Raw genomic sequence first — 23,196 nt, 5'->3', positions numbered from 1 at the left:
TTTGTTATCGAAGGATATCTCCTTAGGCCGTATAGTCTTCAAAGCGATCCGAAATATCTGTTCTCAGATTCCACAGAAATAAGGCAAGCAAAGAGATCCACAAAATACAGATGTAACTCTGTGAGATGAATTAACAGAACACTAAGCAGTTTCTCAGAAAGCCTCTTTCCAGATTGCATCTGAGGATATTTCCTTTCCCAACATAGCCCTCTATGGGCTTCCAAATATCACTTTGCCAATTCCACAAGAACTGTCTTAGCGAAAGGCTTCTTGAGGGGAAAGCTGTAACTCTGTGAGATCATTTAACAGAACACAAAATGTTTTTCAGAAAGCTTCTTTCTCTTTGTTATCGGAGGATATTTCCTTTGCCCTGATAGTCTTGAAAGCGATCCGAAATATCTGTTCTCAGATTCCACAGAAATAAGGCTAGCAAAGAGATGCACGAAATACAGACGTAACTCTGTGAGATGAATTAACAGAACTCTAAGCAGTTTCTCAGAAAGCTTCTTTCCAGATTCCATCTGAGGATATTTCCTTTTTCTCCATAGACCACTATGGGCTCCCAAATATCACTTTGCCAATTCCACATGAACTGTCTTAGCGAAAGGCTTCTTGAAGGGAAAGCTGTAACTCTGTGAGATGACTTCCCAGAACACAAAGCAGTTTCACAGAAAGCTTCTTTCTCTTTGTTATCGGAGGATTTTTCCTTTGGCCCTATAGAGTTCAAAGGGATCCGAAATAACTCTTCTCAGATTCCACAGAAATAAGGCTAGCAAAGAGATCCACGAAATACAGATGTAACTCTGTGAGATGAATTAACAGAACACTAAGCAGTTTCTCAGAAAGCTTCTTTCGAAATTTCAACTGAGGATATTTCCTTTTTCACCATAGCCCTCTATGGGCTTCCAAATATCACTTTGCCAATTCCACAAGAACTGTCTTAGCGAAAGGATTCTTGGGGGGAAAGCTGTAACTCTGTGAGATGATTTCACAGAACACAAAGGAGTTTCACAGAAAGTTTCTTTCTCATTGTTATCGGAGGATATTTCCTTTGGTCCTATAGTGTTCAGAAGGATCCGAAATATCTCTTCTCAGATTCCACAGAAATAAGGCTAGCAAAGAGATCCACGAAATACAGATGTAACTCTGTGAGATGAATTAAAAGAACACTGAGCAGTTTCTCAGAAAGCTTCTTTCCAGATTTCATCTGAGGATATTTCCTTTTTCACCATAGCCCTCTATGGGCTTCCTAATATCACATTGCCAATTCCACAAGAACTGTCTTAGCGAAAGGCTTCTAGAGGGGAAAGCTGTAACTCTGTGAGATGATTTCACAGAACACAAAGAAGTTTCTCAGAAAGCTTCTTTCTCTTTGTTATCGGAGGATATTTCCTTTGGCCCTATAGTCTTCAAAGCAATCCGAAATATCGGTTCTCAGATACCACAGAAATAAGGCTAGCAAAGAGATCCTCGAATTAAAGATGTAACTCTGTGAGATGAATTAACAGAACACTAAGCAGTTTCTCAGAAAGCTTCTTTCCAGATTTCATGTGAGGATATTTCCTTTTTCACCTTAGCTCTCTATGGGCTTCCAAATATCACTTTTCCAATTCCACAAGAACTGTGTTAGCGAAAGGCTTCTTGAGGGGAAAGCTGTAACTCTGTGAGATGATTTCACACAACACAAAGAAGTTTCTCAGAAAGCTTCTTTCTCTTTGTTATCGGAGGATATTTCCTTTGGCCCTATTGTGTTCAAAGGGATCCGAAAGATCTCTTCCCAGATTCCACAGGAATAAGGCTAGCAAAGAGATCCACGAAATACAAATGTAACTCTGTGAGATGAATTAACAGAACACTAAGCAGTTTCTCCGAAAGCTTCTTTCCAGATTTCATCTGAGGATATTTCCTTTTTCACCATAGCCCTCTATGGGCTTCCAAATATCACTTTGCCAATTCCACAAGAACTGTCTTAGCGAAAGGCTTCTTGAAGGGAAAGCTGTAACTCTGTGAGATGATTTCACAGAACACAAAGAAGTTTCTCAGAAAGCTTCTTTCTCTTTGTTATCGGAGGATATTTCCTTTGGCCCTATAGTCTTCAAAGAGATCCGAAATATCTGTTCTCAGATTCCACAGAAATAAGGCTAGCAGAGAGATCCACGAAATACAGATGTAACTCAGTGAGATGAATTAACAGAACAGTGAGCAGTTTCTGAGAAATCTTCTTCCCAGATTTCATCTGAGGATATTTCCTTTTTCAGCATAGCCCTCTATGGGCTTCCAAATATCACTTTGCCAATTCCACAAGAACTGTCTTAGCGAAAGGCTTCTTGAGGGGAAAGCTGTAACTATGTGAGAAGATTTCACAGAACACAAAGGAGTTTCACAGAAAGCTTCTTTCTCATTGTTATCGGAGGATATTTCCTTTGGCCCTATAGTGTTCAAAGGGATCCGAAATATCTGTTCTCAGATTCCACAGAAATAAGGCTAGCAAAGAGATCCTCGAAATACAGGTGTAACTCTGTCAGATGAATTTACAGAACACCAAGCAGTTTCTCAGAAAGCTTCTTTCCAGATTTCATCCGAGGATATTTCCTTTTTCACCATAGCCCTCTATCGGCTTCCAAATATCACTTTGCCAATTCCACAAGAACTGTCTTAGCGAAAGGCTTCTTGAGGGAAAAGCTGTAACTCTGTGAGATGATTTCACAGAACACAAAGCAGTTTCACAGAAAGCTTCTTTCTCTTTGTTATCGGAGGATATTTGCTTTGGCCCTATAGTGTTCAAAGGGATCCGAAATATCTGTTCACAGATTCCACAGAAATAAGGCTTGGAAAGAGATCCACGAAATACAGATGTAACTCTGTGAGATGAATTAACAGAACACTAAGCATTTTCTCATAAAGCTTCTTTCGAAATTTCAACTGAGGATATTTCCTTTTTCACCAGAGCCCTCTATGGGCTTCCAAATATCACTTTGCCAATTCCACAAGAACTGTCTTAGCGAAAGGCTTCTTGAGGGGAAAGCTGTAACTCTGTGAGATGATTTCACAGAACACAAAGAAGTTTCTCAGAAAGCTTCTTTCTCTTTGTTAGAGGAGGATATTGCCTTTGGCCCTATAGTTTTCAAAGTGATCCGAAATATCTGTTCTCAGATTCCACAGAAATAAGGCTGGCAAAGAGATCCACGAAATACAGATGTAACTCTGTGAGATGAATTAACAGAACACTAAGCAGTTTCTCAGAAAGCTTCTTTCCAGATTTCATCTGAGGATATATCCTTTTTAACCATAGCCCTCTATGCGCTTCCAAATATCACTTTGCCAATTCCACAAGAACTGTCTTAGCGAAAGGCTTCTTGAGGGGAAAGCTGTAACTCTGTGAGATGATTTCACAGAACACAAAGAAGTTTCTCAGAAAGCTTCTTTCTCTTTGTTATCGGAGGATATTTCCTTTGGCCCGATAGTGTTCAAAGGGATCCGAAATATCTGTTCTCAGATTCCACAGAAATAAGGCTAGGAAAGAGATCCACGAAATACAGATGTAACTCTGTGACATGAATTAAGAGAACACTAAGCAGTCTCTCAGAAATCTTCTTTCGAAATTTCAACTGAGGATATTTCCTTTTTCACCATAGCCCTCTATGGGCTTCCAAATATCACTTTGTCAATTCCACAAGAACTGTCTTAGCGAAAGGCTTCTTGGGGGGAAAGCTGTAACTCTGTGAGATGATTTCACAGAACACAACAGAGTTTCACAGAAAGTTTCTTTCTCATTGTTATCGGAGGATATTTCCTTTGGCCCTATAGTGTTCAGAGGGATCCGAAATATCTCTTCTCAGATTCCACAGAAATAAGGCTAGCAAAGAGATCCACGAAATACAGATGTAACTCTGTGAGATGAATTAAAAGAACACTGAGCAGTTTCTCAGAAAGCTTCTTTCCAGATTTCATCTGAGGATATTTCCTTTTTCACCATAGCCCTCTATGGGCTTCCTAATATCACATTGCCAATTGCACAAGAACTGTCTTAGCGAAAGGCTTCTTGAGGGGAAAGTTGTAACTCTGTGAGATTATTTCACAGAACACAAAGAAGTTTCTCAGAAAGCTTCTTTCTCTTTGTTATCGGAGGATATTTAGTTTGGCCCTATAGTCTTCAAAGCAATCCGAAATATCGGTTCTCAGATTCCACAGAAATAAGGCTAGCAAAGAGATCCTCGAATTAAAGATGTAACTCTGTGAGATGAATTAACAGAACACTAAGCAGTTTCTCAGAAAGCTTCTTTCCAGATTTCATGTGAGGATATTTCATTTTTCACCATAGCTCTCTATGGGCTTCCAAATATCACTTTTCCAATTCCACAAGAACTGTGTTAGCGAAAGGCTTCTTGAGGGGAAAGCTGTAACTCTGTGAGATGATTTCACACAACACAAAGATGTTTCTCAGAAAGCTTCTTTCTCTTTGTTATCGGAGGATATTTCCTTTGGCCCTATAGTGTTCAAAGGGATCCGAAAGTTCTCTTCCCAGATTCCACAGGAATAAGGCTAGCAAAGAGATCCACGAAATACAGATGTAACTCTGTGAGATGAATTAACAGAACACTAAGCAGTTTCTCAGAAAGCTTCTTTCCAGATTTCATCTGAGGATATTTCCTTTTTCACCATAGCCCTCTATGGGCTTCCAAATATCACTTTGCCAATTCCACAAGAACTGTCTTAGCGAAAGTCTTCTTGAAGGGAAAGCGGTAACTCTGTGAGATGATTTCACAGAACACAAAGAAGTTTCTCAGAAAGCTTCTTTCTCTTTGTTATCGGAGGATATTTCCTTTGGCCCTATAGTCTTCAAAGAGATCCGAAATATCTGTTCTCAGATTCCACAGAAATAAGGCTAGCAGAGAGATCCACGAAATACAGATGTAACTCAGTGAGATGAATTAACAGAACACTGAGAAGTTTCTCAGAAAGCTTCTTTCGAAATTTCAACTGAGGATATTTCCTTTTTCACCATAGCCCTCTATGGGCTTCCAAATATCACTTTGCGAATTCCACAAGAACTGTCTTAGCGAAAGGCTTCTTGAGGGGAAGGCTCTAACTATGTGAGATGATTTCAGAGAACACAAAGAAGTCTCTCAGAAGGCTTCTTTCTCTTTGTTATCGGAGGATATTTCCTTTGGCCCTATAGTCTTCAAAGGGATCCGAATTATCCGTTCTCAGATTCCACAGAAATAAGGCTAGGAAAGAGATCCACGAAATACAGATGTAACTCTGTAAGACGAATTAACACAACACTAAGCAGTTTCTCAGAAAGCTTCTTTCGAAATTTCAACTGAGGATATTTCCTTTTTCACCGTAGCCCTCTATGGGCTTCCATATATCACTTTGCCAATTCCACAAGAACTGTCTTAGCGAAATTGCTTCTTGAGGGGAGAGCTGTAACTCTGTGAGATGATTTCACAGAACACAAAGAAGTTTCTCAGAAAGCCTCTTTCTCTTGGTTATCGCAGGATATTTCCTTTGGCCCTATAGTCTTCAAAGCTATCCGAAATATCTGTTCTCAGATTCCACAGAAAAAAGGCTAGGAAAGAGATCCTCGAAATAAAGATGTAACTCTGTGAGATGAATTAACAGAACACTAAGCAGTTTCTCAGAAAGCGTCTTTCCAGATTTCATCTGAGGATATTTCCTTTTTCACCATAGCCCTCTGTGGGCTTCCAAATATCACTTTGCCAATTCCACAAGAACTGTGTTAGCGAAAGGCTTCTTGAGGGGAAAGCTGTAACTCTGTGAGATGATTTCACAGAACACAAAGAAGTTTCTCAGAAATCTTCTTTTTCTTTGTTATCGGAGGATATTTCCTTTGGCCCTATAGTCTTCAAAGTGATCCAAAATATCTGTTCTCAGATTCCACAGAAATAAGGCTAGCAAAGAGATCCTCGAAATACAGATGTAACTCTGTGAGATGAATTAACAGAACACTAATTCAGTTTCTCAGAAAGTTTCTTTCCAGATTTCATCTGAGGATATTTCCTTTTTCAGCATAGCCCTCTATGGGCTTCCAAATATCACTTTGCCAATTCCACAAGAACTGTCTTAGCGAAAGGCTTCTTGAAGGGAGAGCTGTAACTCTGTGAGATGATTTCACAGAACACAAAAAAGTTTCTCAGAAAGCTTCTTTCTCTTTGTTATCGAAGGATATCTCCTTAGGCCGTATAGTCTTCAAAGCGATCCGAAATATCTGTTCTCAGATTCCACAGAAATAAGGCAAGCAAAGAGATCCACAAAATACAGATGTAACTCTGTGAGATGAATTAACAGAACACTAAGCAGTTTCTCAGAAAGCCTCTTTCCAGATTGCATCTGAGGATATTTCCTTTCCCAACATAGCCCTCTATGGGCTTCCAAATATCACTTTGCCAATTCCACAAGAACTGTCTTAGCGAAAGGCTTCTTGAGGGGAAAGCTGTAACTCTGTGAGATCATTTAACAGAACACAAAATGTTTTTCAGAAAGCTTCTTTCTCTTTGTTATCGGAGGATATTTCCTTTGCCCTGATAGTCTTGAAAGCGATCCGAAATATCTGTTCTCAGATTCCACAGAAATAAGGCTAGCAAAGAGATGCACGAAATACAGACGTAACTCTGTGAGATGAATTAACAGAACTCTAAGCAGTTTCTCAGAAAGCTTCTTTCCAGATTCCATCTGAGGATATTTCCTTTTTCTCCATAGACCACTATGGGCTCCCAAATATCACTTTGCCAATTCCACATGAACTGTCTTAGCGAAAGGCTTCTTGAAGGGAAAGCTGTAACTCTGTGAGATGACTTCACAGAACACAAAGCAGTTTCACAGAAAGCTTCTTTCTCTTTGTTATCGGAGGATTTTTCCTTTGGCCCTATAGAGTTCAAAGGGATCCGAAATAACTCTTCTCAGATTCCACAGAAATAAGGCTAGCAAAGAGATCCACGAAATACAGATGTAACTCTGTGAGATGAATTAACAGAACACTAAGCAGTTTCTCAGAAAGCTTCTTTCGAAATTTCAACTGAGGATATTTCCTTTTTCACCATAGCCCTCTATGGGCTTCCAAATATCACTTTGCCAATTCCACAAGAACTGTCTTAGCGAAAGGATTCTTGGGGGGAAAGCTGTAACTCTGTGAGATGATTTCACAGAACACAAAGGAGTTTCACAGAAAGTTTCTTTCTCATTGTTATCGGAGGATATTTCCTTTGGTCCTATAGTGTTCAGAAGGATCCGAAATATCTCTTCTCAGATTCCACAGAAATAAGGCTAGCAAAGAGATCCACGAAATACAGATGTAACTCTGTGAGATGAATTAAAAGAACACTGAGCAGTTTCTCAGAAAGCTTCTTTCCAGATTTCATCTGAGGATATTTCCTTTTTCACCATAGCCCTCTATGGGCTTCCTAATATCACATTGCCAATTCCACAAGAACTGTCTTAGCGAAAGGCTTCTAGAGGGGAAAGCTGTAACTCTGTGAGATGATTTCACAGAACACAAAGAAGTTTCTCAGAAAGCTTCTTTCTCTTTGTTATCGGAGGATATTTCCTTTGGCCCTATAGTCTTCAAAGCAATCCGAAATATCGGTTCTCAGATACCACAGAAATAAGGCTAGCAAAGAGATCCTCGAATTAAAGATGTAACTCTGTGAGATGAATTAACAGAACACTAAGCAGTTTCTCAGAAAGCTTCTTTCCAGATTTCATGTGAGGATATTTCCTTTTTCACCTTAGCTCTCTATGGGCTTCCAAATATCACTTTTCCAATTCCACAAGAACTGTGTTAGCGAAAGGCTTCTTGAGGGGAAAGCTGTAACTCTGTGAGATGATTTCACACAACACAAAGAAGTTTCTCAGAAAGCTTCTTTCTCTTTGTTATCGGAGGATATTTCCTTTGGCCCTATTGTGTTCAAAGGGATCCGAAAGATCTCTTCCCAGATTCCACAGGAATAAGGCTAGCAAAGAGATCCACGAAATACAAATGTAACTCTGTGAGATGAATTAACAGAACACTAAGCAGTTTCTCCGAAAGCTTCTTTCCAGATTTCATCTGAGGATATTTCCTTTTTCACCATAGCCCTCTATGGGCTTCCAAATATCACTTTGCCAATTCCACAAGAACTGTCTTAGCGAAAGGCTTCTTGAAGGGAAAGCTGTAACTCTGTGAGATGATTTCACAGAACACAAAGAAGTTTCTCAGAAAGCTTCTTTCTCTTTGTTATCGGAGGATATTTCCTTTGGCCCTATAGTCTTCAAAGAGATCCGAAATATCTGTTCTCAGATTCCACAGAAATAAGGCTAGCAGAGAGATCCACGAAATACAGATGTAACTCAGTGAGATGAATTAACAGAACAGTGAGCAGTTTCTGAGAAATCTTCTTCCCAGATTTCATCTGAGGATATTTCCTTTTTCAGCATAGCCCTCTATGGGCTTCCAAATATCACTTTGCCAATTCCACAAGAACTGTCTTGGCGAAAGGCTTCCTGAGGGGAAACCTGTAACTCTGTGAGATGATTTCACAGAACACAAAGAAGTTTCTCAGAAAGCTTCTTTCTCTTTGTTATCGGAGGATATTTCCTTTGGCCCTATAGTCTTCAAAGGGATCCGAAATATCTGTTCTCAGATTCCACAGAAATAAGGCTAGCAAAGAGATCCTCGAAATACAGGTGTAACTCTGTTAGATGAATTAACAGAACACTAAGCAGTTTCTCAGAAAGCTTCTTTCCATTTTTCATCTGAGGATATTTCGTTTTTCACCATAGCCCTCTATGGGCTTCCAAATATCACTTTGCCAATTCCACAAGAACTGTCTTAGCGAAAGGCTTCTTGAGGGGAAAGCTGTAACTCTGTGAGATGATTTCACAGAACACAAAGGAGTTTCACAGAAATCTTCTTTCTCTTTGTTATCGGAGGATATTTCCTTTGGCCCTATAGTGTTCAAAGAGATCCGAAATATCTGTTCTCAGATTCCACAGAAATAAGGCTAGCAAAGAGATTCACGAAATACAGATGTAACTCTGTGAGATGAATTAACAGAACACTAAGCAGTTTCTCAGAAAGCTTCTTTCCAGATTTCATCTGAGGATATTTCCTTTTTCACCATAGCCCTCTATGGGCTTCCAAATATCACTTTGCCAATTCCAGAAGAACTGTCTTAGCGAAAGGCTTCTTGAGGGGAAAGCTGTAACTCTGTGAGATGATTTCACACAACACAAAGAAGTTTCTCAGAAAGCTTCTTTCTCTTTGTTATCGGAGGATATTTCCTTTGGCCCTATAGTGTTCAAAGGGATCCGAAACATCTGTTCTCAGATTCCACAGAAATAAGGCTAGCAAAGAGATCCATGAAATACAGATGTAACTTTGTGAGATGATTTAAAAGAACACTGAGCAGTTTCTCAGAAAGCTTCTCTCCAGATTTCATCTGAGGATATTTCCTTTTTCACCATTGCTCTCTGTGGGCTTCCAAATATCACTTTGCCAATTCCACAAGAACTGTCTTAGCGAAAGGCTTCTGGAGGGGAAAGCTGTAACTCTGTGAGATGATTTCACAGAACACAAAGAAGTTTCTCAGAAAGCTTCTTTCTCTTTGTTATCGGAGGATATTACCTTTGGCCCGATAGTCTTGAAAGCGATCCGAAATATCTGTTCTCAGATTCCACAGAAATAAGGCTAGCAAAGAGATGCACGAAATACAGATGTAACTCTGTGAGATGAATTAACAGAACACTAAGCAGTTTCTCAGAAAGCCTCTTTTCAGATTTCATCTGAGGATATTTCCTTTTTCAACATAGCCCTCTATGGGCTTCCAAATATCACTTTGCCAATTCCACAAGAACTGTCTTAGCGAAAGGCTTCTTGAGGGGAAAGCTTTAACTCTGTGAGATGATTTCACAAAACACAAAGAAGTTTCTCAGAAAGCTTCTTTCTCTTTGTTATCGGAGGATATTTCCTTTGGCCCTATTGTCTTCAAAGGGATCCGAAATATCTGTTCTCAGATTCCACAGAAATAAGGCTAGCAAAGAGATGCACGAAATACAGATGTAACTCTGTGAGATGAATTAACAGAACACTAAGCAGTTTCTCAGAAAGCGTCTTTCTAGATTTCATCTGAGGATATTTCCTTTTTCAACATAGCCCTCTATGGGCTTCCAAATATCACTTTGCCAGTTCCACAAGAACTCTCTTAGCGAAAGGCTTCTGGAGGGGAAAGCTGTAACTCTGTGAGATGATTTCACAGAACACAAAGAAATCTCTCAGAAAGCTTCTTTCTCTTTGTTATCGGAGGATATTTCCTTTGGCCCTATAGTCTTCAAAGGGATCCGAAATATCTGTTCTCAGATTCCACAGAAATAAGGCTAGCAAAGAGATGCACGAAATACAGATGTAACTCTGTGATATGATTTAAAAGAACACTGAGCAGTTTCTCAGAAAGCTTCTATTCATATTTCATCTGAGGATATTTCCTTTTTCACCATAGCCCTCTATGGGCGTCCAAATATCACTATGCCAATTCCACAAGAACTCTCTTAGCGAAAGGCTTCTTGAGGGGAAAGCTGTAACTCTGTGAGATGATTTCACAGAACACAAAGAAGACTCTCAGAAAGCTGCTTTCTCTTTGGTTTCGGAGGATATTTCCTTTGGCCCTATAGTCTTCAAAGGGATCCGAAATATCTGTTCTCAGATTCCACAGAAATAAGGCTAGCAAAGAGATCCACGAAATACCGATGTAACTCTGTGAGATGAATTAACAGAACACTAAGCAGTTTCTCAGAAAGCTTCCTTCCAGATTTCATCTGAGGATATTTCCTTTTTCAGCATTGCCCTCTATGGGCTTCCAAATATCACTTTGCCAATTCCACAAGAACTGTCTTAGGGAAAGGCTTCTTGAGGGGAAAGCTGTAACTCTGTGAGATGATTTCACAGAACACAAAGGAGTTTCACAGAAATCTTCTTTCTCATTGTTATCGGAGGTTATTTCCTTTGGCCCTATAGTCTTCAAAGGGATCCGAAATATCTGTTCTCAGATTCCACAGAAATAAGGCTTGCTAAGAGATCCACGAAATACAGATGTAACTCTGTGAGATGAATTAAAAGAACACTGAGCAGTTTCTCAGAAAGCTTCTTTCCAGATTTCATCTGAGGATATTTCCTTTTCCAACATAGCCATCTATGGGCTTCCAAACATCACTTTGCCAATTCCACAAGAACTGTCTTAGCGAAAGGCTTCTTGAGGGGAAAGCTGTAACTCTGTGAGATGATTTCACAGACACAAAGAAGTTTCTCAGAAAGCTTCTTTCTCTTTGTTATCGGAGGATATTTCCTTTGTCTCTATAGTCTTCAAAGGGATCCGAAATATCTGTTCTCAGATTCCACAGAAATAAGGCTAGCAAAGAGATCCACAAAGTACAGATGTAACTCTGTGAGATGAATTAACAGAACACTAAGCAGTTTCTCAGAAAGATTCTTTCGAAATTTCAACTGAGAATATTTCCTTTTTCACCATAGCCCTCTATGGGCTTCCAAATGTCACTTTGCCAATTCCACAAAAACTGTGTTAGCGAAAGGCTTCTTGAGGGGAAAGCTGTAACTCTGTGAAATGATGTCACAGAACACAAAGGAGTTTCACAGAAAGCTTCTTTCTCTTTGTTATCGGATGATATTTCCTTTGGCCCTATAGTGTTCAAAGGGATCCGAAATATCTGTTCTCAGATTCCACAGAAATAAGGCTAGCAAAGAGATCCACGAAATACAGATGTAACTCTGTGAGATGAATTAACAGAACACTAAGCAGTTTCTCAGAAAGCTTCTTTCGAAATTTGAACTGAGGATATTTCCTTTTTCACCACAGCCCTCTATGGGCTTCCAAATATCGCTTTGCCAATTCCACAAGAACTCTCTTAGCGAAAGGCTTCTTGAGGGGAAAGCTGTAACTCTGTGAGATGATTCCACAGAACACAAAGAAGTTTCTCAGAAAGCTTCTTTCTATTTGTTATAAGGGGAAATTTCCTTTGACCCTATAGTCTTCAAAGGGATCCGAAATATCTGTTCTCAGATAACACAGAAATAAGGCTAGCAAAGAGATCCACGAAATACAGATGTAACTCTGTGAGATGAATTAAAAGAACACTGAGCAGTTTCTCATAAAGCTTCTTTCCAGATTTCATCTGAGTATATATCCTTTTTAACCATAGCCCTCTATGCGCTTCCAAATATCACTTTGCCAATTCCACAAGAACTGTCTTAGCGAAAGGCTTCTTGAGGGGAAAGCTGTAACTCTGTGAGATGATTTCACAGAACACAAAGGAGTTTCACAGAAAGCTTCTTTCTCTTTCTTATCGGAGGATATTTCATTTGGCCCTATAGTGTTCAAAGGGATCTGAAATATCTGTTCTCAGATTCCAGAGAAATAAGGCTAGCAAAGAGATCCACGAAATACAGATGTAACTCCGTGAGATGAATTAAAAGAACACTGAGCAGTTTCTCAGAAAGCTTCTTTCCAGATTTCATCTGACGATATTTCCTTTTTCAACATAGCGCTCTATGGGCTTCCAAATATCACTTTGCCAATTCCACAAGAACTGTCTTGGCGAAAGGCTTCCTGAGGGGAAACCGGTAACTCTGTGAGATGATTTCACAGAACACAAAGAAGTTTCTCAGAAAGCTTCTTTCTCTTTGTTATCGGAGGATATTTCCTTTGGCCCTATAGTCTTCAAAGGGATCCGAAATATCTGTTCTCAGATTCCACAGAAATAAGGCTAGCAAAGAGATCCTCGAAATACAGGTGTAACTCTGTGAGATGAATTAACAGAACACTAAGCAGTTTCTCAGAAAGCTTCTTTCCATTTTTCATCTGAGGATATTTCGTTTTTCACCATAGCCCTCTATGGGCTTCCATATATCACTTTGCCAATTCCACAAGAACTGTCTTAGCGAAAGGCTTCTTGAGGGGAAAGCTGTAACTCTGTGAGATGATTTCACAGAACACAAAGGAGTTTCACAGAAATCTTCTTTCTCTTTGTTATCGGAGGATATTTCCTTTGGCCCTATAGTGTTCAAAGAGATCCGAAATATCTGTTCTCAGATTCCACAGAAATAAGGCTAGCAAAGAGATCCACGAAATACAGATGTAACTCTGTGAGATGAATTAACAGAACACTAAGCAGTTTCTCAGAAAGCTTCTTTCCAGATTTCATCTGAGGATATTTCCTTTTTCACCATAGCCCTCTATGGGCTTCCAAATATCACTTTGCCAATTCCAGAAGAACTGTCTTAGCGAAAGGCTTCTTGAGGGGAAAGCTGTAACTCTGTGAGATGATTTCACACAACACAAAGAAGTTTCTCAGAAAGCTTCTTTCTCTTTGTTATCGGAGGATATTTCCTTTGGCCCTATAGTCTTCAAAGCAATCCGAAATATCTGTTCTCAGATTCCACAGAAATAAGGCTAGCAAAGAGACCCACGAAATACAGATGTAACTCTGTGAGATGAATTAACAGAACACTAAGCAGTTTCTCAGAAACCTTCTTTCCAGATTTCATCTGAGGATATTTCCTTGTTCACCATAGCCCTCAATGGGCTTCCAAATATCACTTTGCCATTTCCACAAGAACTCTCTTAGCGAAAGGCTTCTTGAGGGGAAAGCTGTAACTCTGTGAGATGATTTCACAGAACACAAAGAAGTTTCACAGAAAGCTTCTTTCTCTTTGTTATCGGAGGATATTTCCTTTGGCCCTAAAGTGTTCAAAGGGATCCGAAACATCTGTTCTCAGATTCCACAGAAATAAGGCTAGCAAAGAGATCCACGAAATACAGATGTAACTCTGTGAGATGATTTAAAAGAACACTGAGCAGTTTCTCAGAAAGCTTCTCTCCAGATTTCATCTGAGGATATTTCCTTTTTCACCATTGCTCTCTGTGGGCTTCCAAATATCACTTTGCCAATTCCACAAGAACTGTCTTAGCGAAAGGCTTCTGGAGGGGAAAGCTGTAACTCTGTGAGATGATTTCACAGAACACAAAGAAGTTTCTCAGAAAGCTTCTTTCTCTTTGTTATCGGAGGATATTTCCTTTGGCCCGATAGTCTTGAAAGCGATCCGAAATATCTGTTCTCAGATTCCACAGAAATAAGGCTAGCAAAGAGATGCACGAAATACAGATGTAACTCTGTGAGATGAATTAACAGAACACTAAGCAGTTTCTCAGAAAGCCTCTTTTCAGATTTCATCTGAGGATATTTCCTTTTTCAACATAGCCCTCTATGGGCTTCCAAATATCACTTTGCCAATTCCACAAGAACTGTCTTAGCGAAAGGCTTCTTGAGGGGAAAGCTTTAACTCTGTGAGATGATTTCACAGAACACGAAGAAGTTTCTCAGAAAGCTTCTTTCTCTTTGTTATCGGAGGATATTTCCTTTGGCCCTATTGTCTTCAAAGGGATCCGAAATATCTGTTCTCAGATTCCACAGAAATAACGCTAGCAAAGAGATGCACGAAATACAGATGTAACTCTGTGATATGATTTAAAAGAACACTGAGCAGTTTCTCAGAAAGCTTCTATTCATATTTCATCTGAGGATATTTCCTTTTTCACCATAGCCCTCTATGGGCGTCCAAATATCACTATGCCAATTCCACAAGAACTCTCTTAGCGAAAGGCTTCTTGAGGGGAAAGCTGTAACTCTGTGAGATGATTTCACAGAACACAAAGGAGTTTCAAAGAAATCTTCTTTCTCATTGTTATCGGAGGATATTTCCTTTGGCCCTATAGTCTTCAAAGGGATCCGAAATATCTGTTCTCAGATTCCACAGAAATAAGGCTTGCTAAGAGATCCACGAAATACAGATGTAACTCTGTGAGATGAATTAAAAGAACACTGAGCAGTTTCTCAGAAAGCTTCTTTCCAGATTTCATCTGAGGATATTTCCTTTTCCAACATAGCCATCTATGGGCTTCCAAACATCACTTTGCCAATTCCACAAGAACTGTCTTAGCGAAAGGCTTCTTGAGGGGAAAGCTGTAACTCTGTGAGATGATTTCACAGACACAAAGAAGTTTCTCAGAAAGCTTCTTTCTCTTTGTTATCGGAGGATATTTCCTTTGTCTCTATAGTCTTCAAAGGGTTCCGAAATATCTGTTCTCAGATTCCACAGAAATAAGGCTAGCAAAGAGATCCACAAACTACAGATGTAACTCTGTGAGATGAATTAACAGAACACTAAGCAGTTTCTCAGAAAGCTTCTTTCGAAATTTCAACTGAGGATATTTCCTTTTTCACCATAGCCCTCTATGGGCTTCCAAATGTCACTTTGCCAATTCCACAAAAACTGTGTTAGCGAAAGGCTTCTTGAGGGGAAAGCTGTAACTCTGTGAGATGATTCCACAGAACACAAAGGAGTTTCACAGAAAGCTTCTTTCTCTTTGTTATCGGAGGATATTTCCTTTGGCCCTATAGTGTTCAAAGGGATCCGAAATATCTGTTCTCAGATTCCACAGAAATAAGGCTAGCAAAGAGATCCACGAAATACAGATGTAACTCTGTGAGATGAATTAACAGAACACTAAGCAGTTTCTCAGAAAGCTTCTTTCGAAATTTGAACTGAGGATATTTCCTTTTTCACCATAGACCTCTATGGGCTTCCAAATATCGCTTTGCCAATTCCACAAGAACTCTCTTAGCGAAAGGCTTCTTGAGGGGAAAGCTGTAACTTTGTGAAATGATTTCACAGAACACAAAGAAGTCTCTCAGAAAGCTGCTTTCTCTTTGTTATCGGAGGATACTTCCTTTGGCCCTATAGTCTTCAAAGGGATCCGAAATATCTGTTCTCAGATTCCACAGAAATAAGGCTAGCGAAGAGATCCACGAAATACAGATGTAACTCTGTGAGATGATTTAACAGAACACTAAGCAGTTTCTCAGAAAGCTTCTTTCCAGATTTCATCTGAGGATATTTCCTTTTTCACCGTAGCCCTCTATGGGCTTCCAAATATCACTTTGCCAATTCCACATGAACTGTCTTAGCGAAAGGCTTCTTGAGGGGAAAGCTGTAACTCTGTGAGATGATTTCACAGAACACAAAGGAGTTTCACAGAAAGCTTCTTTCTCATTGTTACCGGAGGATATTTCCTTTGGCCCTATAGTGTTCAAAGGCATCCGAAATATCTGTTGTCAGATTCCACAGAAATAAGGCTAGCTAAGAGATCCTCCAAATACAGATGTATCTCTGTGAGATGAATTAAAAGAACACTGAGCAGTTTCTCAGAAAGCTTCTTTCCAGATTTCATCTGAGGATATTTCCTTTTTCACCACAGCCCTCTATGGGCTTCCAAATATCACTTTTCAATTCCACAAGAACTATCTTAGCGAAAGGCTTCTTGAGGGGAAAGCTGTAACTCTGTGAGATGATTTCACAGAACACAAAGGAGTTTCTCAGAAAGCTTCTTTCTCTTTCTTATCGGAGGATATTTCCTTTGGCCCTATAGTCTTCAAAGGGATCCGAAATATCTGTTCTCAGATTCCACAGAAATAAGGCTAGCAAAGAGATCCACAAAATACAGATGTAACTCTGTGAGATGAATTAACAGAACACTAAGCAGTTTCTCAGAAAGCTTCTTTCCAGATTTCATCTGAAGATATTTCCTTTTTCACCATAGCCCTCTATGGGCTTCCAAATATCACTTTGCCAATTCCACAAGAACTGTCTTAGCGAAAGGCTTCTTGAGGGGAAAGCTGTAACTCTGTGAGATGATTTCACAGAACACAAAGGAGTTGCACAGAAAGCTTCTTTCTCTTTGTTATCGGAGGATATTTCCTTTGGCCCTATACTCTTCAAAGGGATCCGAAATATCTGTTCTCAGATTCCACAGAAATAAGGCTAGCAAAGAGATCCACCAAATACAGATGTAACTCTGTGAGATGAATTAAAAGAACACTGAGCAGTTTCTCAGAAAGCTTCTTTCGAAATTTCAACTGAGGATATTTCCTTTTTCACCATAGCCCTCTATGCGCTTCCAAATATCACTTTGCCAATTCCACAAGAACTGTCTTAGCGAAAGGCTTCTTGAGGGGAAAGCTGTAACTCTGTGAGATGATTTCACAGAACACAAAGAAGTTTCTCAGAAAGCTTCTTTCTCTTTGTTATCGGAGGATATTTCCTTTGGCCCTATAGTGTTCAAAGGGATCCGAAATATCTGTTCTCAGATTCCACAGAAATAAGGCTAGCAAAGAGAACCACGAAATACAGATGTAACTCTGTGAGATGAATTAACAGAACACTAAGCAGTTTTTAAGAAAGCTTCTTTCCAGATTTCATCTGAGGATATTTCCTTTTTCACCATAGCCCTCTATGGGCTTCCAAATATCACTTTGCCAATTCCACAAGAACTGTCTTAGCCAAAGGCTTCTTGAGGGGAAAGCTGTAACTCTGTGAGATGATTTCACAGAACACAAAGGAGTTTCACAGAAAGCTTCTTTCTCTTTCTTATCGGAGGATATTTCCTTTGGCCCTATAGTGTTCAAAGGGATCTGAAATATCTGTTCTCAGATTCCAGAGAAATAAGGCTAGCAAAGAGATCCACGAAATACAGATGTAACTCTGTGAGATGAATTAAAAGAACACTGAGCAGTTTCTCAGAAAGCTTCTTTCCAGGTTTCATCTGAGGATATTTCCTTTTTCAACATAGCCCTCTATGGGCTTCCAAATATCACTTTGCCAATTCCACAAGAACTGTCTTAGCGAAAGGCTTCCTGAGGGGAAACCTGTAACTCTGTGAGATGATTTCACAGAACACAAAGAAGTTTCTCAGAAAGCTTCTTTCTCTTTGTTATCGGAGGATATTTCCTTTGGCCCTATAGTCTTCAAAGGGATCCGAAATATCTGTTCTCAGATTCCACAGAAATAAGGCTAGCAAAGAGATCCTCGAAATACAGGTGTAACTCTGTGAGATGAATTAACAGAACACTAAGCAGTTTCTCAGAAAGCTTCTTTCCAGATTTCATCTGAGGATATTTCCTTTTTCACCATAGCCCTCTATGGGCTTCCAAATATCACTTTGCCAATTCCACAAGAACTGTCTTAGCGAAAGGCTTCTTGAAGGGAAAGCTGTAACTCTGTGAGATGATTTCACAGAACACAAAGAAGTTTCTCAGAAAGCTTCTTTCTCTTTTTTATTGGAGGATATTTCCTTTGGCCCTATAGTCTTCAAAGGGATCCGAAATATCTGTTCTCAGATTCCACAGAAATAAGGCTAGCAGAGAGATCCAAGAAATACAGATGTAACTCTGTGAGATGAATTAACAGAACAGTGAGCAGTTTCTCAGAAAGCTTCTTTCCAGATTTCATCTGAGGATAATTCCTTTTTCAGCATAGCCCTCTAAGGGCTTCTAAATATCACTTTGCCAATTCCACAAGAACTGTCTTAGCGAAAGGCTTCCTGAGGGGAAAGCTGTAACTCTGTGAGATGATTTCACAGAACACAAAGAAGTTTCTCAGAAAGCTTCTGTCTCTTTGTTATCGGAGGATATTTCCTTTGGCCCTATAATCTTCAAAGGGATCCGAAATATCTGTTCTCAGATTCCACAGAAATAAGGCTAGCAAAGAGATCCACGAAATACAGATGTAACTCTGTGAGATGAATTAACAGAACACTAAGCAGTTTCTCAGAAAGCTTCTTTCCAGATTTCATCTGAGGATATTTCCTTTTTCACCGTAGCCCTCTATGGGCTTCCAAATATCACTTTGCCAATTGCACAAGAACTGTCTTAGCGAAAGGCTTCTTGAAGGGAAAGCTGTAACTCTGTGAGATGATTTCACAGAACACAAAGAAGTTTCTCAGAAAGCTTCTTTCTCTTTGTTATCGGAGGATATTTCCTTTGGCCCGATAGTCTTGAAAGCGATCCGAAATATCTGTTCTCAGATTCCACAGAAATAAGGCTAGCAAAGAGATGCACGAAAAACAGATGTATCTCTGTGAGATGAATTAACAGAACACTAAGCAGTTTCTCAGAAAGCCTCTTTCCAGATTTCATCTGAGGATATTTCCTTTTACAACATAGCCCTCTATGGGCTTCCAAATATCACTTTGCCAGTTCCACAAGAACTCTCTTAGCGAAAGGCTTCTTGAGGGGAAAGCTGTAACTCTGTGAGATGATTTCACAGAACACAAAGAAGTCTCTCAGAAAGCTTCTTTCTCTTTGTTATCGGAGGATATTTCCTTTGGCCCTATAGTCTTCAAAGGGATCCGAAATATCTGTTCTCAGATTCCACAGACATAAGGCTAGCAAAGAGATGCACGAAATACAGATGTAACTCTGTGATATGATGTTAAAGAACACTGAGCAGTTTCTCAGAAAGCTTCTATCCATATTTCATCTGAGGCTATTTCCTTTTTCACCATAGCCCTCTATGGGCGTCCAAATATCACTATGCCAATTCCACAAGAACTCTCTTAGCGAAAGGCTTCTTGAGGGGAAAGCTGTAACTCTGTGAGATGATTTCACAGAACACAAAGAAGTCTCTCAGAAAGCTGGTTTCTCTTTGGTTTCGGAGGATATTTCCTTTGGCCCTATAGTCTTCAAAGGGATCCTAAATATCTGTTCTCAGATTCCACAGTAATAAGGCTAGCAAAGAGATCCACGAAATACAGTTGTAACTCTGTGAGATGAATTAACAGAACACTAAGCAGTTTCTCAGAAAGCCTCTTTCCAGATTTCATCTGAGGATATTTCCTTTTTCAGCATAGCCCTCTATGGGCTTCCAAATATCACTTTTCCAATTCCACAAGAACTGTCTTAGGGAAAGGCTTCTTGAGGGGAAAGCTGTAACTCTGTGAGATGATTTCACAGAACACAAAGGAGTTTCACAGAAATCTTCTTTCTCATTGTTATCGGAGGATATTTCCTTTGGCCCTATAGTCTTCAAAGGGATCCGAAATATCTGTTCTCAGATTCCACAGAAATAAGGCTTGCTAAGAGATCCACGAAATACAGATGTAACTCTGTGAGATGAATTAAAAGAACACTGAGCAGTTTCTCAGAAAGCTTCTTTCCAGATTTCATCTGAGGATATTTCCTTTTCCAACATAGCCCTCTATGGGCTTCCAAGTATCACTTTGCCAATTCCACAAGTACTGTCTTAGCGAAAGGCTTCTTGAGGGGAAAGCTGTAACTCTGTGAGATGATTTCACAGACACAAAGAAGTTTCTCAGAAAGCTTCTTTCTCTTTGTTATCGGAGGATATTTCCTTTGGCCCGATAGTCTTGAAAGCGATCCGAAATATCTGTTCTAGGATTCCACAGAAATAAGGCTAGCAAAGAGATGCACGAAATACAGATGTAACTCTGTGAGATGAATTAACAGAACACTAAGCAGTTTCTCAGAAAGCCTCTTTCCAGATTTCATCTGAGGATATTTCCTTTTTCAACGTAGCCCTCTATGGGTTTCTAAATATCACTTTGCCAATTCCACAAGAACTGTCTTAGCGAAAGGCTTCCTGAGGGGAAAGCTGTAACTCTGTGAGATGATTTCACAGAACACAAAGAAGTTTCTTAGAAAGTTTCTTTCTCTTTGTTATCGGAGGATATTTCCTTTGGCCCTATAATCTTCAAAGGGATCCGAAATATCTGTTCTCAGATTCCACAGAAATAAGGCTATCAAAGAGATCCTCGAAATACAGGTGTAACTCTGTGACATGAATTAACAGAACACTAAGCAATTTCTCAGAAAGCTTCTTTCCAGATTTCATCTGAGGATATTTCCTTTTCCAGCATAGCCCTCTATGGGCTTCCAAATATCACTTTGCCTATTCCACAAGAACTGTCTTAGCGAAAGGCTTCTTGAGGGGAAAGCTGTAACTCTGTGAGATGATTTCACAGAACACAAAGGAGTTTCACAGAAAGCTTCTTTCTCTTTGTTATCGGAGCATATTTCCTTTGGCCCTATAATCTTCAAAGGGATCCGAAATATCTGTTCTCAGATTCCACAGAAATAAGGCTAGCAAAGAGATCCACGAAATACAGATGTAACTCTGTGAGATGATTTAAAAGAACACAGAGCAGTTTCTCAGAAAGCTTCTATCCAGATTTCATCTGAGGATATTTCCTTTTTCAGCATAGCCATCTGTGGGCTTCCAAATATCACTTTGCCAATTCCACAAGAACTGTCTTAGCGAAAGGCTTCTGGAGGGGAAAGCTGTAACTTTGTGAGATGATTTCACAGAACACAAAGAAGTCTCTCAGAAAGCTGCTTTCTCTTTGTTATCGGAGGATATTTCCTTTGGCCCTATAGTCTTCAAAGGGATCCGAAATATCTGTTCTCAGATTCCACAGAAATAAGGCTAGCAAAGAGATCCACGAAATACAGATGTAACTCTGTGAGATGAATGAACAGAACACTAAGCAGTTTCTCAGAAAGCTTCTTTCCAGATTTCATCTGAGGATATTTGCTTTTTCACCATAGCCCTCTATGGGCTTCCAAATATCACTTTGCCAGTTCCACAAGAACTGTCTTAGCGAAAGGCTTCTTGAAGGGAAAGCTGTAACTCTGTGAGATGATTTCACAGAACACAAAGAAGTTTCTCAGAAAGCTTCTTTCTCTTTGTTATCGGAGGATATTTCCTTTGGCCCTATAGTCTTCAAAGGGATCCGAAATATCTGCTCTCAGATTCCACAGAAATAAGGCTAGCAAAGAGATCCACGAAATACACATGTAACTCTGTGAGATGAATTAACAGAACACTAAGCAGTTTCTCAGAAAGCTTCTTTCGAAATTTCAACTGAGGATATTTCCTTTTTCACCATAGCCCTCTATGGGCTTCCAAATGTCACTTTGCCAGTTCCACAAAAACTGTGTTAGCGAAAGGCTTCTTGAGGGGAAAGCTGTAACTCTGTGAGATGATTTCACAGAACACAAAGGAGTTTCACAGAAAGCTTCTTTCTCTTTGTTATCGGGGGATATTTCCTTTGGCCCTATAGTCTTCAAAGGTATCCGAAATATCTGTTCTCAGATAACACAGAAATAAGGCTAGCAGAGAGATCCACGAAATACAGATGTAACTCTGTGAGATGATTTAACAGAACACTAAGCAGTTTCTCAGAAAGCTTCTTTCGAGATTTCAACTGAGGATATTTCCTTTTCACCATAGCCCTCTATGGGCTTCCAAATATCGCTTTGCCAATTCCACAAGAACTCTCTTAGCGAATGGCTTCTTGAGGGGAAAGCTGTAACTCTGTGAGATGATTTCACAGAACACAAAGAAGTATCTCAGAAAGCTTCTTTCTCTTTTTTATCGGAGGATATTTCCTTTGGCCCTATAGTCTTCAAAGGGTTCCGAAATATCTGTTCTCAGATTCCACAGAAATAAGGCTAGCAGAGAGATCCACGAAATACAGATGTAACTCTGTGAGATGAATTAACAGAACAGTGAGCAGTTTCTCAGAAAGCTTCTTTCCAGATTTCATCTGAGGATATTTCCTTTTTCAGCATAGCCCTCTATGGGCTTCCAAATATCACTTTGCCTATTCCACAAGAACTGTCTTAGCGAAAGGCTTCTTGAGGGGAAAGCTGTAACTCTGTGAGATGATTTCACAGAAAACAAAGGAGTTTCACAGAAAGCTTCTTTCTCTTTGTTATCGGAGGATATTTCCTTTGGCCCTATAGTCTTCAAAGGGATCCGAAATATCTGTTCTCAGATTCCACAGAAATAAGGCGAGCAAAGAGATCCACGAAATACAGATGTAACTCTGTGAGATGATTTAAAGGAACACTGAGCAGTTTCTCAGAAAGCTTCTATACAGATTTCATCTGAGGATATTTCCTTTTTCACCATAGCCCTCTATGGGCTTCCAAATATCACTTTGCCATTTCCACAAGAACTCTCTTAGCGAAAGGCTTCTTGAGCGGAAAGCTGTAACTCTGTGAGATGATTTCACAGAACACAAAGAAGTCTCTCAGAAAGCTGCTTTCTCTTTGTTATCGGAGGATATTTCCTTTGGCCCTATAGTCTTCAAAGGGATCCGAAATATCTGTTCTCAGATTCCACAGAAATAAGGCTAGCAAAGAGATCCACGAAATACAGATGTAACTCTGTGAGATGATTTAAAAGAACACTGAGCAGTTTCTCAGAAAGCTTCTATCCAGATTTCATCTGAGGATATTTCCTTTTTCAGCATAGCCATCTGTGGACTT

The sequence above is a fragment of the Macaca mulatta genome, chromosome 3, assembly GCF_049350105.2.
Source record: "Macaca mulatta isolate MMU2019108-1 chromosome 3, T2T-MMU8v2.0, whole genome shotgun sequence".
NCBI lineage: Eukaryota > Metazoa > Chordata > Mammalia > Primates > Cercopithecidae > Macaca > Macaca mulatta.
Note: the sequence above shows the minus strand (reverse complement) of the source record.